At 40.8% G+C, this 17220-nt stretch overlaps 1 long non-coding RNA gene across 1 annotated transcript; it reads left to right on the top strand.

The window, feature by feature from the left end:
- The first annotated feature begins 4964 nt into the window (after nt 1–4964).
- Nucleotides 4965–13084, top strand: Gm11267. Its single transcript, XR_003955228.1, has 2 exons — nt 4965–5972; nt 6068–13084. It is a non-coding gene; the product is annotated as a predicted gene 11267 (long non-coding RNA).
- Nucleotides 13085–17220: the final 4136 nt, after the last annotated feature.

Raw genomic sequence — 17220 nt, 5'->3', positions numbered from 1 at the left:
GTGTGATATGCAGAAAGCTGCCTACAATTTTGTTCTTATGTAGATGAGGTTAAAGAGTATGTGTCCAAGGCAATCTTTAGAAGGAGGGTGGGATGGGAAAGGGGAGGAGAGGGAAGAGAAGAGGGCAGAGCTATGGAGGAGGAAAAGAGGGAGGAGGAAGGGGAGAGAGAAGGGGATTTCTCTTTCTGGTCCAACTTAGATTTAGGTTAATTCTTTGAATTCTAAATGAGCCTACAATTTACAAAGTAGGGATGTTAGGCCTTCTCTCTCTCTCTCTCTCTCTCTCTCTCTCTCTCTCTCTCACACACACACACACACACACACACACACACACACAGTGCCCTACATCTTCCATCACTGGGAGCACTGCCACCTGGCAGGGGTAACGTTCACTGCCTGAAGAGGCTGGCTGGAAACCATCGCCTAGTTCTTAAAGAAACAAGGCTGTATTTTTAACAGAGCTTATCTCCCCTGCCCGAGAAGAGGGGCACCCTGTCTGCATTATATCATGGCCACAGATGCTGGGATCCCCAGAATGTACATCTGGGTGATTCCACACCTCCATTAAAAAGAGGACCTCAGACACGTGTATAAGAAAAAGACAAAGGGAATAATTCTGCTCAATGTAGAAATGGTCAGTCGATATACACCTCCTAAACAGTGCTAAGTAAGACAGAAGCTGTTACTTACAATGCTCCTGTCCAGACTGGGCTCCAGAGTCTTTCTGGCCTTAGCAATGTCTTTTGTTTAGGCACTGAAAAACTGTAAGTTGATAACCTTTTCTTATGGATGACATAAAGAATAACACAAAATGGAAGGGGAAAAGGAAGGGAAAAATAAAGGAAGGAAGGAAGGAAGGAAGGAAGGAAGGAAGGAAGGAAGGAAGGGATTTTCTAGCACGTTTTTGGCATCTAATGTTTTGTTCCAAGACTAATGTGCCATGCCATCTGCCAAGTTACCATGTCTTTATTAGGTTGCTATGGTATGTAAAGAGAAAAATGCTTTGTAAAGGGTCCGAGTGGTGTTTTTTTAGTTCCCTCTTCAACTTAATAAGCTTTTTTTTAAAAGGTGATAAAATTTTGTTAAAAATATTGCAACAATGCTACCCACTAATATTAGCACTGTATTTTACTTTATGGTTTTAATTTTTTTGGACCTAAAAATAATTCTGAGGTTTAGAATATTTTAGATTTGTAAGCTAGCAAATTAAAAAAAAACCCTCTATTATATCCTCAGAACTAGAGGGGGAGAAAGGGGCCCTTCTCACTCTCTTTGGATTGTGCGTGAACTGGGAATTCAGGACAGGAGCTCGGTGAAGGGAGATGTGGCACTTGTGAGCTTTTTTGACAGAAACTAATGATTGTCTCCTTGTGGTTTACTCATCTGACTATTTGACCTCTGCCTCTCTAACTGGGGCCTGAGGTAGCAAGTGGATCCAGCTTCATCCTGGTTGTAAATGTCCTTAAGGAGAGGGTATGTATGGTTTTATGCTTCTCTTCCTCTGCCTCTAAGCTTTCAAGTTTTATTTCTTCTCTGTATCTTACAAATGAAAATTTAAGGCTATGTCCAATGGCACATGCATATGTACATACACATACTTGAGAGAAACAGCAATGATCTGCAGTGTGTGTGTGTGTGTGTGTGTGTGTGTGTGTGTGTGAGAGAGAGAGAGAGAGAGAGAGAGAGAGACCTTCTATGTGAGAAGCCAAAGCCATCAACTGTCATCTCTGTTATTCACTGTCATACTTGCTTGATATAGGGTCTTTCATTGAACCTGGAACTAGGCTGGTAGACAGTAAGTACCAATGAGCCTTCCTTCTCTGCCCCTGACCGCACTGGGTTCCAGGTGCAGACAGCCACACCTGTCTTTGTATGTAGGGACTAGTGTCTGAGCCCCAGGCTGCCATGCCTGTGCAGCTGCAGCCACTGTCCTTGCTCACTGAGCCATCCCGCCAGCCTCAATAGACAGTTTTGACAGCACTTTGGAATTCATTGTAGCCAGAGGGTGGGAGAAAAGTTCTCTGGTCCACCTGTTCACTCTTATCAATGGGTAAAGACTACGAAAGATTTTTCTGGAAAAGAATTTCTATGATCCATGACCTAATACTCTCATTACAAACCTTAAAATGTCATCTTCCCTAGATAATTAAAATGATATGATACTGAACACTTCTGGAATGCTCAAATTATTTCTTGTCAATGCAAACCAGTATTTCTGGGTTCTGTTCAGATCTGCCGTGGGGAAGTCCCATTCCTAAGAACAACCAAGGGGATATAGAATACAGAACTACCAAGGGCATCTTGACCCCATAGGAAGAACAACAATATCAACTAACCAGACCCCCACCCCAGAGCTCCCAGGGACTAAACCACCAACCAAAAAGTATACATGGCTGGGTATACTGAAGTCTGTGGCTGCAGCTCCATATATAGCAGAGGATTGCCTTATCTGGCATCAAGGAAAGGGAGGGTCTTAGTCCTGTGGAGGCTTGATGCCCCAGCGTAGGGTGATGCTAGAGGGATGAGGCGGGAGTGGGTGGGAGGGTGAGTGGAGGAGCACCCTCTTAAGAGGCAAAGGGGAGGAGGGGGGATGTGGTGGGGGGTTTGCAGAGGGGAGACCGGGAAGGAGGACAACATTTGACATGTAAATAAATAAAGTAACAAAAAAAATACAGAATTATCAAAGTGAGCCAGAAGATATTTATTAAGTGTCTACTTATAGAGTGAAAACTGTCCTAGGAAATGAGAAGGTGGCTTGAGAAAGATAGATAACCATCCCAAGAATCTTGTAGCTACCAAGTCAGTTAGGACACCGGTCTTGGTAAAGGCAGAAGAGTAGGATGCCAGAGAATCGAGGCTAGATGCGGAGGCACATGTCTTTAATACCAGGACTCAGGGAGGCAAAGGCAGGCACGTCTCTGTGCATTCGAGAACAGCCAGCCTGGCCCCACCTTCTCAAAAAAAAAAAAAGCCAGAGAATGGAAACAAGGCCTCACGAGGATACAATGTCACAAATCCAGGGTCTGTGCAGCAAGACAAGACCCTGTTGCAAAATGGTGCTGGTGGAAGAGAGATGGGTAGAAATCAAAGCTAATTAATTTATTATATCCTACAACTGAATGTCCTCCAAGTTGATAACAACAGAATTTTGACTAGAAATTACCCTTTTGAATTAATTTGATCCAGTGACTCTTCTGATAAAACCTTGGAATTCCTGTTCAAATGTCTTAGCACCCAGTTGACCACTTGCTTTTGGAAGATTGGTCCTCTCAGTGGAATCCACCCGCACAACATTCTCTCCTTGCTTAGAGGAGCTTAGGAAAGCATTCCTGGTTACCAGGGCAAAACATTGGAGAGAAAGGAAGTGAGGCTTCGGTTGAAGGTTGGCCTCTTTGCAGATGGCTTCCTAGAGAGGCTTCTGCCAAGCCTGTGCCTCCTCCTAACTCCAGTCACAGAGAGAGCATCAGTGATTTGCTCTCCCAGGATCTGGTTTCAATGGGCAACATCTCATTAACCAGACCAGCAGATGTCAGTCCTGACCCACTTTTCCTCAGGTTTGAATCAGTACCGCTCCAGCTGGTTTGCTGTCTCTGTCTTATTTCTTCTTCCTGAGGTGGAGGGCCCCTGGCTTGCTTTGCTTTGCTAATATTTGCCTTATTCGGTAGTCATTATGTGATAAGCAGGCTGTTTGCTTTAGGTTTGCCTTGGTGTGTCTCCTAGTGACTTTTATTCGTAGCTGGTAGCTTAACCCAAGTTACAGTTGTGAGCTGCTTGTTACTGAGTGTGCATAGGACACTTTGAACAGACCTGCTGCCTCAAAAATCCAAACCCAGGTCAAAATAAATGACTAAAATGAATAAATAATCAATCAATCTGAAGAACACACATAGCTTGTAACCTCAGTTTCATTTTAAAAATATCAGTGTGAACAGACTAAGGTTTACAAGCCCACCAGCAAAAATGCATATATTTTTTCTGTACATTTTTTTTCTGTACATTTGTTGAGCATGTATCTTATCCTGAACAAAAACATCTTGCATGTTATGTGGACGAATTAAGTCGTTAGTCAGCAGTACAAATGGAACTACTTTAAGGAAACAACATACATAACACAATTTTACAGTATATTCTATCTCCAAGATGCTGCTTACTGTCACGGCACACTTTCGATTGCAACTTTGAACTTGGAGATGAGTTTGTGAAGGAAGATGTGTGTGTGTGTGTGTGTGAGTGTGTGTGTCTGTGTGTCTGTGTGTCTGTGTGTGTGTCTGTGTGTGTGTGCTGCTCTCTGGACAAGGCATTGTTTGTAAGGACTGATTAGCTGCTGTGTGTGCCGAAGTCAACTGTCTTAGATTCCATACACAAGACAAGAGAACTGAAACACTGCAAAGAGGCCAGACACAAAAGAACACCAGGCAATATTATGTCACTTACGTTACAGGGTAAATGTTTATTTACCGAGTTGATTAGCTTAACCAACAAGAATTTCTTGATTTATTAAGAATAGCAATACAACCTGTAATATAGAGGTAATTTTAAAAATCCCACTAAAGATTGTAACACTCGGTGCCTTTTCAGGGCAATCCCTCTGGTAAGCAAACATATAATGTTGCTTTTACTTCACTTGAATGTAACTTGTGAGTTACATAAAAATCTAATCTAAGTGAACTGATTTTAATACACTTTTGAAGGCACAGTGAGGAAATAAATCATTGTTTATAATTCTTTTAATATTAAATATCAAAGTTATTTGAAAATTTGTATTTCAAGTTGTTATTTTAATTACTTCAAAATTCTTTGCCTTTTTTATTAGTAAAGAGACCAAATGTGTTGACAGCTGACAAAAACAGTTCATTCTCTCTCTCTTTCTCTCTCTCTCCATAAACACACACACACACACACAAATATATATATATATATATATATATATATATATGGAATATCTTCTTAAATTACATTTAGGATTTCTCTGTTAGTGTCGATTGCAAAATTAAAAGCAAAGCAAATGTGCTTTGTAAAGATTTATTATCCTGGCCTGTAAAATCATTTCCTGGTTCACTCTCCAGCATTCTAGATGGCTGCTTTTCAGTGAAATCATATAATGTGAGCCTTAATAACCAGGTGCCCATGCTAAAGTTCTATCATCCACACTCCAAAAAGTGAAATTAATTCCAATAATATATTTCCCAAAACCATTTTGTCATGCAGTCAATATTTTTAAAATTGCACATGCCTTTCTCTCTGTGAGAATTCATGCCTACAAATCCCCCATCACTTTGCGCTTACCGCCCTTCTCTATCCATACTTCCGGGGTATGGGTTAGAGGCCACCACCTCAGATACTGAAGGTAAAGGTGACTAAACCCTTCTCTGAAGACCTGGGGAGCGTCCCTGGTGAGCCGGTGGCCATGGAGAAGATTCATGACTGTTCTGTTAGTGGAGGAAACTCCTCCGCTGCACCGGAACCCTTTGTTCATGCTCTATTTTGTCTCTAACACGGGCCTTGCACTGTGAAACCCCACAGGTCTTTCGCAAGCTGTCCGACCCTCTGCCTGTCATGGCTACACAGCTGAATTTGCTGAGGGAGTTACTGGAGAGCACGACCTAGAGCGGTTTGAAGCTACCTAACCCGGAGCCCACACGAGTCTTATAGATCTATTTGAGACAAGAAAAGAATGCGTGTCTGTGGACTTTTGGGTTGTCTAGTGTGTAATCCTGAACTGTAACCCTGGGATTCCAGAAAGAATGTCAATTCTATGCTTAGGTTTTCTGGGAGCAACTAATTTTTGACAGAGCTCATCTGATTTTTGTATTGAATAGGCCTCCAGCTTTTTAGACAAATGTCTGGCCTGGACTTTAGAAACCAGGGCCTCCCTAGAGAAGGTTTTCTGTTATTGCTCGTGCGAGTTTGTCCAGGCCAGAGCGACTGCTCAGGGAGACTTTGCAGAGCAGCGTAGGGATTGCCTGGAAGTGGTAAGTAAAGAAGAGGCAAGCCAGGGAGTAAACTGCAAATGTTTCTGGGAGAAAACATAGACTAGCTATTCTGAAAGTGTATTCCTCTATTTCAGGTACCAAGTTTCTGCACCATTAGTCAAGAGATCATTTAAACTAGAAAGTGGAGAATAATTTGCAAAATTCAGATAAGTGGACACTTTTTCTTTTATTAGCTCTCTCTATTTTTACCACACTCAGTATCCCTTATCAAAAATAAGTAGTAGCCATTGGTCCTCGATGTTTTTGGTCACGCAACTCCTAATGGAATGAGAAATTTTTGTATTAGGTGAGCGCCTTGTGCCCAACATGTATTAAATTAGTGGAAGTCATTACTAGAAAGTCTTGGCTGCTCCTGAGCCATCCAGGGCACAGAAGAGAAGGAGATGAAGGGATGGCACTGACACTTCCTTCTCGGCCCCTCTCCTGTTCTGTCTTGTTTGTTCTAATAGTCAGGGCCTGCCTTTTCTTGCAGCCCTCTGCATGAAATCATTTTTCTATCTTATTAGCATACCTTAATTAATAGAAGTATGTTTGTGCATCTCCTAGGTCAGATCAACTCCCCGGGTAAAGGTTTTGGAGGCTGTCACTAACTGTCTGGTTACTTCTCTATTAACTTGAAGAAGAATCTTATTTTAAAAAAAGTATCAATAATTATGACTTGGTATGATCTTGAATACAAATTTGTTTTTTTTTTTTTTTTAATTGGTCCTGGACTCCTCTTGTTCGTTTCTCGGGAAAAGGCTTGTGAAGAATTTCTCAAATTTAGGGATTCTTTTTTGAAGTCTAATTTTACTTATTTGCCTATTTTTGAACTCCTAAAGAAATGCAACATATTGGCTATCCTCACATTTTTGGAAGCAAGAGCTCTGAACTGTTTTCTCCAAAGTTGGCCCTCATTAATCCTTCTTACTCTCAGCCACTGCTTAATATTTCCACAAAGCAGTTCAAGGTGAGTTGTCTGCCAGTGGGAGACAGTTAGTGTGGCACATCTGCTTGTGCCACCATTGTTGCTTGATTTAGCCAAAGATTTATTTAGAAAAAACAAATATAATATAGCAGGAACAGTCACAGTTGCCAACCGTGACGGCAGTGCTGTTAAGGTGACATTTTGGTAACAGAGACTTTGATACTATTAGTTTATGTTATGTTGCTATTATTATTATTATTATTATTATTTATATTATTATTATTTTATTTTATTTTTTTATATTATTAGTTTATTTTATATTCCTGCTTTGATCTCAAATCAGTGGGCCTTTTTATTTAAAAAGAAAGAGAACGAGACTTCGATATAAAGTAGGAGAGGGGTGACTGCAAATAGTTTGCTGTACAGAATTCAGGTCTCCCTATCTTTGTATGCACGAGTGGCAAGGCTTCATCAGGACATCATACCCCACCTAACTGGAATTAAAATTACATCCGCTTCTTGTTACGTACAGCAGCCAGAACAAGTGTCTTCCAAAATCTTCTCGTCCCCTGCCTCCATGGGTCATTGCTCTTCTTTCTCTGTCCGCCAACAGCTCACCATACCAGAGGCCCCTCAGATTCCGCAGCGGAGAATGACACCGGGTCACAGTCAGACTCCTGTGACAATGACATTTTCTGGGAGAGTTCTGCACAGCTGTGTCACTATTAACTTTTAATGAACATCCTTTCTTCCTTTGAATTTTGGCGAGTTAAATGGACATGCCATTTTTACTTTCATCCCTACTTTATGTGACACACTATATAGTAATTATGGGTGCTAAGGTAGTTTGGGATGCCTAACTTGGGTGTTCCAAAACTAATAGCATAATTTTGCCCATAGTTACACACAAATGTAATATAAGATTTTTTTTTAAAGTCTGGGGCTGAAAATACATTTTAACTTATAATACACCAAAAGGCAAAGAGATGTATCTAGGCCTGAATTTGGGCCCCACTGTTCATTTCAGGGACCGCGGCTCTATGGAGAACTCAATGGAAGGCGTGCCCAATGGTTCCTGGGACAATGAGTGGAACAGAGGCTCCGTGGCGGTCATTTTGGAGCATTATTCATTCCTGGTCTCCACAATAGCTGGAATCTGATAATTTAGCATTAAGCCTCTTTTCAACTATATGGAACTGTAATAAGGTGATTTAGCCAATGTGCCTGTCCATTGTCCCAGAGATTCTGTGATCTATTATGCTGCAATGTGTAAAAAGAAAGGAAAAAAAAAAAAGAAAAGAAGAAAAAGAAAATGAAAGAAAGAAAAATCTAGGGGTAAACATAAACCAATTAATTACCAGAAACATTAGAAGATGCTTTGAGAGAGCTGTTATTTATTGGCATTTTTTTATGAATCAATATAGATATAAGAATTGACTGCCAAAGCCTCTGGGTACACTCACATAATGAAAGTCCAATTAATATCCCCAAGCACAGTGCACGGCCGGCATCAGGGAGCTGCAAGGACAGTCACTGGCTTCTGCAGCCAACATTGACAGCTGCAGGGCCCTGATAGAAAACAGCCTCAAAGGCCCAATCCCCTCCCCCAGCCCAGCCTCAACTGCACGGGAGCTTCATATCTTGCCTGTACTGAAGCAAGGGCTGCAGGAACAGATGGGACACCAGAAGCAACCCGTGGCTATTTGTGATGTCACCAAATGAAGCATTCTGGGGTGCTGTTGGGTGGCAAAAAAAATCAAAAGGAAGGATGAGGGAGCATCGTTAGGAAAACTAGGTGACAAGGTAAGACAAGGTGACAAGGTGACAAGGTAACAAGGTAAGACAGTAGGTTAGCAAACCTTCCGTCAGGCGCTAAAAAGAGGCCATGCAACCTTCCATCCAGATGTGCTTACATTTCCACTTATTTTGTGTGGATTAAGAAGGAGATTGACTTGATCATTCCATAAAAATGATTTACCTAAATAAGAGATAGAAGAGATTTACCTAAAATAGCCAATTCTTATAGTGACTGAATAGGACAGACGGTGGAAACAAAACATAATTTTCTTCGTCTTCAAATAGGCCATTGATGATATAATTATACTCTTAGTGAGCAAAACCTCCAAGGAGACATGTGGTATTAAATTCCCTGTAAATTCTAGGAAAGTCATTTTCAAGAAATGATGTTATTATGCGGAAGTGGGAGATACTCAAGGCAGCTTGGAGCCTTGCTTAGGGTCAGTGATAGAAGTCAGAGGTGAGGTTCCATTCTTATCCTTCCAAGATTTCTGAAGGCTAGAGAATCCATTTGAGGAAATCATGGAAATAATATGTGTCTATTTGGTTTTGAGTTAATAATTATTGCCTTCTACACATCTTTCCTCAATTACAGGGTCCCACATCTTTTATGGGGGCACTTCTCATATGCTGCATTTGTTCTAACCTATGTTTCCTCTCTCTAGAGTGGAGAGCTCTTTCATTGTTGTATCTTTACTACCTAGCATAATACCTGGAAAGCAGTAGCCATCAGTAATGTCTATTTAAGTAGGATAGATAGATAGATAGATAGATAGATAGATAGATAGATAGATAGATAGATAGACAGCTGGATGCATGGATGGATGCACAGATGGATGCATGCATGGATGGATGGATGCATGGATGGATGGATGCATGGATGGATGGATGCATGGATGGATAGCAAAAGCCTTATTTTAGCTACCTGTATAATTTAGCAATCATCAGCTTAACTTAAAATTTTTCCTTGGCTTTTGAGAAGCAGAATATATTGAGTTTAACTATTTCTGCATTTAATTTGGCAAAAATACTCTAGTTGTTACTAATAAGAAGCAAAAAGAATGATAAGTAACTCTGATAAATGAAGGAGAATTATAATTAGGTAAAAGCTAATGGGGAGGTGAAAAGGCACTCACTGAACATGTTTATTCATTTATTTTGTTATCAGTTCTTAGGAATTTCTTCTGCAGACAACATGGTAACACCCATCCTGAATTTCTCTAAGCAAAGAAGAGTCCTCCTGGTAGATAAGTTTGTTTCAATGCTTCAGTAACATTTGTGGGTGGCTTCCAAATTAGTACCACTTCACCAAATAGGAACTAGGCCACTAGATGTGTTCTGTGTGTACTAAATGTGAAGAAGGTTATCAGTGGGATTTGGCTTTTGTAACGGGGAGAATTGAAAACCCTGGAGAAATAACACAGAATTCTTGCAGATATTTTCAAGATAGGGCAGTGTCTCCAGTGGTCTGGGGAGGGTGATGCTAAGAACCTACTTTGGGAGCAGGGTCAAAAAGGCTTGATGAACAAAGCTGAGGGGATAGATGTGTAAGTAGAAAGCAGATGTGGAAACATTATAAAGCAGACCCCAGATGGTGAAATGCATCCCTGTAAACCACATCTGGGCTGGAGCATCTTAGAGATGCTCCAGGAGTGTGCTGGAGGTGTGTACAGCACGTTTTCTATTAAATGACTGTATTACATTTGTTGGAGACAAAGACAGGACTTTGGAAGTAACTTTGTTACTAAGTAACATTGGAAGAAAGTTACCAGAGGAGCATTTCCCAGCTCTGCACAGAAGTATAAGAAAGTTAAATAACCCAGAAGCATTACCTCATTCATTACTCAGAGTTCTCACTCGAGTGCAGAATACTGGGGGAACCACTCGGAAGAGTACACTCATTGAGCAAGGGTAACACGACAGGGTTCCCAAGACCACACGATGCTGACAAGAATCAACGCTCAACGTAGTATAAATCAGCACATCGTTCTCAATATGCTTCCGAGTAATCTCCACATCTCATGATTAAATTAGCTTAGCAATACCAGATATCTCATACTCTGTGTGGCAGCATGATATTTGAAACTGCATTTTAAACCTAATCTTTGTAAGCACTCTATAAACTACTATCATTCCTAATAATTTTTTTTGTTTTGAAATTCTTTTAGGCTTATTGAAGTTATGAATTGATTCCTGATTACCCTACAACCCACTCCCCTATTATTAACAGCTTATATGAGAGTAACATTTATTATTACTTATGAAGTGTTGTTGACACACAATTCTCAAGTCTGTATTTTATACATATTTCTTTAGTTTTCACTTAATGCCCCTTTCCAACCTATCTTGCCTACTGTCCTATGTTCTCTTGTCATTGTCATGTCTTCTGAGGTTTCTCTTGGTTGAGGTAGTTTCTCCATCTTTGTTTTTGAAGACCTTGAACGTTCTGAGAAGCCAGTTGCGGTGTTTTTCAGACTGCTCTGTAGTTGGGTTTTCTTGTGACTGTGTTGTGTGGTCTTGAAGGCCCCAGAGACATCTACCATTCTATCTTGTGTCCAGGTGCTCTATTAATATATTAATTAACCTTGAACACATAACTGAGACAGTTCTTGTCAGGATCCCCTACTGAAAAAATTGTCCCTGAACCACACACTACGGTTTCTGGAAGGAAGCCCTCGTGCACAGCCCATTAAAAGGAGAGGTTCTGCTCCATCCCATAGAGGGCCCCCATTTTTATATATGTACGTGAAAGCCATCTCTATTCTACATTTAAAAAGTATTCAATATGATCTTCATATCAGTATGCACTCAGAAAATATTTGTCTCTTACTTTTGGTTATTCTGAAAATGCTAATCCATTCAGGCCACTCTTGGGATATCTCTGAATTCCAGAGGCTACAGAAGCCCAAAAGTTAGATACCACCAGCGTCTGTGTCTGCTGAAGGCTGCTTCCTGGTTGTAGACTGGCATCTTCTTACCGTTTTCTAACATGGCCAAAGATTTGAACAGGACACTTTAGGAGGGCATTAATCCTATTCATAGGGGCTCCACCTTCAGGACCTATGCACATCTCAGAGTCCCACCTTCAAATCCTGTCACCTGTGGGAGGAGAGTCCAGCATTTGGGTTTGTGGTGGCAACACACAGAATTCCGATGTGTGGCCTCTAATACTGTATTACGTTTACTACCAATGTGACCATTGCTGATCAAATGCCTCAGCTTTGAGCAACTGCATCTCTCCCAGTCACCCCCATGTCCCTCTGACAGAACCCCATTTTGGGGGGTTGTTTTCTTGTTTTCCAAGAAGTGGCTTATTTTGTTAACCATATTTCTAAGGAATTCTATGTTTTGTTTTTTTTTTAAATAAGAAGTAAAAATCTGGATGCTGGGTAGGATGGAAACTGTTGGGTTTTTTTTTTTTCAGTTTTATTCAAAGGAGATGATTAATAAATCTGCCCACCGATCATGCTCTAGAGAATTACAGAAACTCAAGCCTGCCTCTTCATCTAACTGTAGCATGGTTTCTTACCTTTCCCCTCTGGGGGCATCAGACTTCTGCTCACAGTTACTTTTAAGTGCTGGAGTGTTTCCTGGCCTGATGGCAGGTATTGTATCTCAGGGTCCCTTGTTTTGTGTCCCTGTGATCAGATTTTGCAAGGTTTTATGCGAAACAGTGGCTCTTTCGCTCGCGGCGCTGATCTAGGTTGATATCCTGGAGGTAGTGAGGAGGTCTGAAAGTGATTTTTCTGTATTTTGAAAAACCTAATGAAAGTCATGTGTTTACCGCTGACCCAGTCGCCCGGGCTAAGGAGAATGCCATGATTCTCTAGCAACTCACTGTGCCTGGTTCCACGGGTTATTCCAAGGCGGTAGAAACTGCGATTGGCTGATGATGAGTTCATGATTGCCAAAGTTGGGAATGACAATAACGTGTCTTTGGGGTAACAGTGTTAGGAAAGGCCACATTCATTACTATTCTACTTGTGATCCAACTCCACTTGAAGTGGGGCCATTGTGTGTCTGTGTATATGGCAGGGAAAGAGTAACTTTTTGGATATAAAGTAGACATCTATATATTTGGTTAATGTTTTACCAATTTACTGTAATGTTTTAATGTTCAGAATTCTGATCCAGATCACTTTTAATTTCTGCTTTATTTTAGATGCCTGTTTAAAATACTGGAAGTATACACATTGGACTGATTTTTTTTCTGTATTCCATTTTCTTATGGAAAAAATCTATATCTCAGTGTAGATAAGCATATGGATCTATTTAATATGTTCAAAAGCCGTGCATGAGAGTGACTCACAGCTTAAATTTGTGGTGCTTAGCTAAATTGCTTGTTGGGTGGACTCAGAAAGGTAGGAGAGAGGGAGGGATCAACAACTTAGATGAAGGAAGAGAAAGAAAACAAAGGAACAGGAACACGGAGCATTAGGCTCTGAGAGAAGGGACAGCCTCGTGCGTATTAAGTTCCTGGCTGCTCCTTGTGTTCATTCCCATGAAGCCACATGAAGAAGTAATGTCATCTTAATGCTTAAAGACAGAAAATACTGTTTGAGAGTAATTTCTAAGATCATATGAGCCAGCAGTCTGAACCCTTAGGTGCACATTTGAGTTTTAATCATTTAGCATGTGCAGGTACCAGCATGCCATAGCATATTTGTGGGGGTCCGAGAAGTCAGAGCTGCTGGAATCTGTTCTATCCTTCCACCATACCGGTCACAGGGGTGGTGTCAGGCTTGCTGTCAGACAACCTTACTCGCTGAGCCATCTCAACAATCTACAGAGGCCATTTTTGAGTGATACATACGTCTAGGCTCAATTACTTAAGAGATGATCAAACCCAGGCCCTTCTACATTCTTGGCAAGTGCATTCCCATCAAACAACATCAGCCTGTCATCTCCAGTGGTTCTGATGAGCATTGAGACTGAAATCATTGACCCTCTGTCTGGCTTTCTAATTATGAAAAAAAAAATAAAGCTCTAAGTTTTATAGTGAAAATAGACTCAAAACCCAAGTATTTGTCATCTAGATCTAACCTATGAACTTATTGTCACCTTTGCTTCGCTTGCTCATAGATGTCCTGAGTTCCTCACCCACCATCAAATCTAATTGCCTTCCTTTCTTGTCCAGAGGCAATGGCTGTCCTGAAGTCACAGATAGTCTCTTCATCTATAATCTCTCTGTAGTTTTACTAAGTGGGCACCTATAGTTCTGTTTGGTTTTTAAGTTTTCGTTTTGGTTTGGATGTTGAGCTTGTTCGTGTGTTGTGATCTTTAGAGGAGCATGCTGGGAGATGGTGCAGAACCCTCAAGAAACAAAGCTGGAGGGAGGTTCTTAGAACAGTTCCAGCATGGTGTCAGGAAGGGCCATAGGACCGGGCTTTACCTGGCTTTCTGCTTTGTGTACAATAGCTTGCTTCTTCATAGATTTCTGCCATTCTGATGTCACATACCCACATACCTTAGTCTCTCAAAAGAGGTAAAGTCAGTGGGTCACCTCACATTGGATTTTCATCTTCCAAAGTTGCGAGCTAAACAAACATCTTTTCTTCGTAAAGCTATACTTCTTTGGACGTTTCATGATAGTGACAGAAATGATACACATAAAATCATGGCATTTGTGTCGATCTATATTTTGTTTTTCTTAATTGGCATTCCAGTTTGACACACCATTCCTGAAATTCAAGTTCATTAGCATTTTGTTTCTAGCTAATACACATGAATTTTCACATGTATGATGTTTTAATATGTGTTGATATTGGTAAATGCTCATATATTTATTAGACGTATCACTCTGGTGAGGTTATAATACCATAGTTAAATAGGAGACACAACTCCTAATGTTCTACTCACAGAAAGTGGTTAAAAATCATGATAATGTAGTATAAATTTCCGAAAAGCTAAAATAATTTAAGCCCATCATTTTCGACTGCTAGATCATATTTCATCATATAGTGTCCTTGAATATATTTTTTCATTCCTTTACTGATGAGAATTTGAGTTGTTGATTCCAGTGTGTGTGTGTGTGTGTGTGTGTGTGTTATCATAGAAATCCTTTGGTGGGATCAAAGAGATGCTGGGGTGGGTAAAGGAGTTTTCCACCAAGCCGGACAACCTGGGTTGGATCCCTAGTACCCATAGTGAAAGGCAAAACCTGACTTGACTGTACATAAACACTGTGATAAGAAACACCCAATGCATTCGGGGGGCGAAAAGGGAGAGGAGAGGGAAGAAGTGGGGAAGCAGGATAGGAATGAGAGAAGGAAAGAGAGAAGAGAGAGGCGAGAGAGACAGAAAAAAGAAAAGAGGTTTTTAAAGGGCTATATTTTGTACATATCTCCTTAAATACCCAGAAATAGTTTATCTAGGGAGAATCTTCCCAACCAGCAGGCAATGTAGAGCCTTTTCTTCTACAGAGAAACAAGCGGGGTCTAGTAACCAAAGCCCATTCTGTAGGTTCTCTCCTGCTGTGAGCAGCCTCCTGGGTTGCTCAGTGTTCTGTATGGATATCATCATTTTCTCCATGTGTCACAACAGGGAAGAATCTGAAAAATGCTGTCCCATGAAATGTACTGTCTTAGGGATTCTATTGCGGGGGATAAAAACACCATGCTACAAAGCAATTTGAGAAGAAAAGCTTTATTTCATCTTACAGTGTGGAGGCTGTCATTCAGGGAAGACAGGGCAGGAACTCAAGGCAGGAATTGATACAGAGGCCATGGAGGAGTGCTGCTTGCTGGCTTGCTCCTTGTGACTTTCTCAGCCTGCTTTCTTATAGCACCCAAGATCACTAGTTCAAGTTTGGTACCACCCACAATGAATTGGGCCCTCCCACACTGATCATCCATAAATAAAATGCATCACAGGCTCGCTGTAGGGCAGTCTAGTGGGGGCATTTTCCAAACTTAGCTTCTTAATGACTTCCAAAATGACTCTAGTTGTGTCAAATTGACTTTATAAAACTAGCCGGCATGTGTACCTACATTGTTGAGCAAGCAGATGTTTATAATTATTGTAAAATTGTTCTCTAAATAAGTGTACCACTTATATGCCCATTCTGTCAGACTGATAGATGTGAACTGATATTTTTGTTTTAGTTTGCATTTTTCAGTTAAGTCAGAAAGCCTTCTTATGTGTTTGTTAGTCTGTTTAGAGCATGCCAGTCCTGTTTCTACTCCTTGCTTATTTTTCTATAAGATTGTGTTTCTCCTTCTTCTTGAAGACTTGTACTAACTCTCTGAATTATGAGTATTATATTGTATGCATAGTAATTTTATATATTATTATATTCGGCTATTGAGTTTGTAAATAACCTTTGCCCAATCTTCAGGTTGTCTCTTAGCCTTTGTTTTGGGGCTATGTGCCAACTGGTTTTTGTCAATTTGTCACAAATCTAGAATTATCTAGAAAGAAGAACCTCAATTAAGAAAACACTTCCATCAGATTGGCGTGCAGACAAGTCTACAGGGCATTTTCTTGGTTGATGTGGGAGGCCCAGCTCTCTGTGGGTGGTGCCAATTCTGTGCAGGTGGTCCTGGGGCTATGAGAAAGCAAGATGAGCAAGCCTTGGGAAGCAAGTCAGTAAGAAGCACTCCTCCATGGCCTCTGCATCAGCTCCTGCTTCTACATTCCTGCCTTGAGTACTAGCCTTGGCTTCCCTGGATGATGGACTACACACTATAAGCAGAAATAAACTTTTTCTTCCCCAAGTTGTTTTTGGTTGCAATCTTTTTCACAGTGATAGAAACCCCACAACAGACATTATTCATAAAGATTTTTTTGTGTGTGTTTTTGTTCTCATTCCAAATGAAGATACTTGAGAGTTGGTGTTTATAGTAATAACTTTGGGGCGTCAAATGCCACATTGTACCTGCATGTCTATGTTGTAAAGACTGTTGATCTGAGTCCAAAGTCACAGACATCATAGAGCCCTGCTTCCACTAGTTACTGGAAAAAAAAATGGATATTAAAGCCATTTCCCCATGTCAATTAAGTGGTTCCCTGAGTAAGCCAAGACATTCACTGATGTACACTTAATCACCTAGCTCCAAGCCCTATCTTGAAATCCAGCATCATCTCCTGAAGTACACTCAGCGTCCTGAAGTGTGTGTAGAGCCACAGTCCGAGGAGGAAGGAAAGTGATGGGATACAATTTCAACTTAAAACGTGCTTGTTTGTTTGTTTGTTTGTTTCATGCCCAAAATGAGGCCGGTAGTCAATTTCGCTTTTCTTTCTTTTGTTAAAATTTCAGACTTTACAGCTTGAAATTAAAGGTTCTATTTTGAGCCTTGTGATTAGGTCTGGTAAGATGCCTTAGCGAGCAGAGGTGGCGTGTGCAGGCCTGATAACATGTGTTCAATCAACACACACAGACACAGAAGGAGACAGAGACAGACAGACAGACAGAAAGAGACTTGTATTTGAAAATAGTAAGACTTTTTTTCCTCCCTTCTCCCTTTTTTATTTTTTTCAGATATAGAACCCAGGGTAGCCTCCAATCCAAGCTCACAGCACTCC

This window comes from Mus musculus, chromosome 4, assembly GCF_000001635.26.
Source record: "Mus musculus strain C57BL/6J chromosome 4, GRCm38.p6 C57BL/6J".
Lineage (NCBI taxonomy): Eukaryota > Metazoa > Chordata > Mammalia > Rodentia > Muridae > Mus > Mus musculus.
Note: the sequence above shows the minus strand (reverse complement) of the source record. Positions and strands in the feature narration are given on the sequence as shown.